The sequence below is a fragment of the Rattus rattus genome, chromosome 6 (genome assembly GCF_011064425.1).
Source record: "Rattus rattus isolate New Zealand chromosome 6, Rrattus_CSIRO_v1, whole genome shotgun sequence".
NCBI classification, from domain to species: domain Eukaryota; kingdom Metazoa; phylum Chordata; class Mammalia; order Rodentia; family Muridae; genus Rattus; species Rattus rattus.
This window is the reverse complement of record NC_046159.1, coordinates 52,248,924-52,251,618: the sequence shown is the minus strand read 5'-3', so window position 1 is coordinate 52,251,618 and position 2,695 is coordinate 52,248,924.

The following is a 2,695-nucleotide window of genomic DNA, read 5'->3' as shown; positions in this document are numbered from 1 at the left end:
GTACAGTGATGCTAAAACCAGCATGGAAAAGGGGCTGAGTTGGGGGTGGCGGGATCAGAAGTTTAAGGTCATCCTCAGCTACATAGCAAGTATGACATCATCCTGCTCTACATGGGATCCTCCCATGTATCCTCACAGCAACAACCCTCTGCTGCCTTGGTTGTGACTATTTTCCACTCTCTTCTGGTTCTTGTGTTAAGAGCTATACTGCGCACAGTGTCGGGCGCACTAGAACAGTTGCAGCGTCCAAAACGGAGTTCACCAAGCCTTCCACCAGAGAGTTTCTAGTCACAATCCCTCAATTCTGGGGAAAGAGCTTGAAAACCAGGAGATCCTCAACATGGGTTAGCAACCAATAAATGGTTTCCGATACGGTAACCGCATTTTCTCAAGCTAGACTCTAAGCAGGTCACAGGAAGCTGGATGCTCTCCTAGATGGCTAATAACTTATGGTGATTCTCTAGCAGAGTAAGCCAGGCCCTACCCCTGTCTTCAGAGGTGGAGCCAGTCTGTTTTAACAGTAGGCATGTCAGGCACAAAAGTTAGAGAGCCACCTACTTAGTCTAAATTCATCAAAGTCACACAGTAGGTGTGTAATAGCTTCAGGTATAGCGACGGTGCAAACTACCCGAGCTTGCCCAGAAGTGTGTAGTCTCCTGTGTCAAGAAACTCACAGTGCTAACTGTATTGCTATAGCAAAACACTTGATACCAGACACCTTATAAGGAAAGGAGGTTTATATAGCTCGAAGTTTTAGAGACTGGGAAGTTCAAGAATGTGGTCCTAGAAACTGCTCAGCACCTGGTCGTGACCTTTTTGCTGCATCACAATGGGGTGTCCCACAGTAATGCAGACTGGTGTTCTTCTCTTCTTATAGTGTTATTAAGGGATGGGTCAGCAAGATGGCTTAGTGAGCACAAGTGATCCTAATGAACTGAGTTCAGTCCCCAAATCCCACAGTGGAAGAAAAGATTTAATTCCTGAAAGCTGTTCTCTGACCTCTACATACATGGCGATAGGCATAGGCCCATGCTAACACAAACACATCATGCGCACAGATTAAATTAAATATTTTAAAGTTATTAATGATGTAGGGAGCCTTTTACCCCGTGACCTCATGTAAAACTACTAACCATCCCAAACCCTCATCTGCGGTAGGCGAACACGTGAATCGGGGGCTTCCACTTCTAATGCATGAATTGTGAAGGGAGGACACTCAAAAACGCAGAAAGCAGAGACATTTCTACAAAACAAGTGACAAGTTGGTTATCATCATTAGAGTCCAAGTTTCTCAATTCTTACCCAGAAGGCTTTGCAATGGCATATGGCTAACCTGGCTGAGATGCTGTCTGCTGGTGCAGAGGGACCTAGTATCTTCACTCTCTTAATTAAGTACAGGAGCATTAGTAACTTGCCCGAGACTGTGCAGCCAGGAACTAGGCTCTAGACTTTCTGCCCCCTGTTGTGGATTGATGTTTGTATGTTCTGTTCCTTCAAGAGGGGTGCCCCAAAGAGGAGTAGATCACATATTCAGGTGAGGTCAGGTGAAATCGTAATTGGTCATAAGGTTAGAGCCTGTGATTGGGCAGTGGAAGGAAAAGGCAGAGCTGGAAGTTTTAGAGAGGGGAAAGAGGAAGAAGAAAGATAGACTACAGAGGATTGAGAGAGACAAGATGGAGGGAGAAGGAGAAGAAGATGGAGCTGACCCCCATGTTCTGGAGAAGCCACAAGTAACGAGGGCTTTCATAGATGAGCAATAGAGTAGTGTAGGGTGCAGTTGTCCAGTCTAGGTGAGCAGCTTATATTTATATCAGTTGAGTTCTGTGGTTTTAACATGGGCATTTTGGGGCCAGAGATTTATCATTATAAATCTGGCTGGTATATTACCAGTCTCTAGTGTTATCATTTTATGGCGCTAAGGGGATTTTAGCGAGTGGTAGCTGGCTTTCTGCAGGCTAGCCACAGGGGGTGGATAGCCTGGGAAGTATGAGGGGCTTGGCAACAGGCTGACCAAGGGAATCAGGGCAAGGCAGCCGCTTGGGGCTGGCCATGGGGGTGGGTGAGGCCACCAGTGCTGGTGCCTAGCGGGATTTAGCGTGGTTTGTTTTTTTTAAAACTACACGCTACAGCCCTTAACCACCATTCCTATGTAGATCATTGCTACCACCATGGTTTCCAGCCACTTCGTTCGTTTTTATGAAATCTCAACCCTCTGTCTTTATAACGCCACTTAAGTTTGTAGTTATTTCTGTAATCAATCAGTCTGCTTGTCCCATACTCTCACGAATAGGAGGGATGAAGATAGATGCAGGAACCACAGCTCACACCCAGTGTGTCACCTACAGCACCTATCACAGAAGGAGACGCGTACCAGGTATATTGGAAGAAAACAGAAACATCAGGCATAGCAGACTGGCAGGCTGAAATGGGGGTCTGATATTAACAGTTGCCTACTGCGTTTCAGCACCACCCAGGTAAATGGTGGGCCAAACTTAGATTTCAAGTGGCATTGACTTAACCCACTGTGTTTATTTTGAAAGCTTAGAATTGACCACCTATAGGAGATGGGCATCTGCTGTTTATCTTAATACCACAAGCCGGGTGTCTACATCTTAAGAATGAAAACCTAAAGTCTGGGAGGAACAGGGACACAGCCAAGGTCACAGTTCATGCAGAGGCCTGGCCTATATTCAGT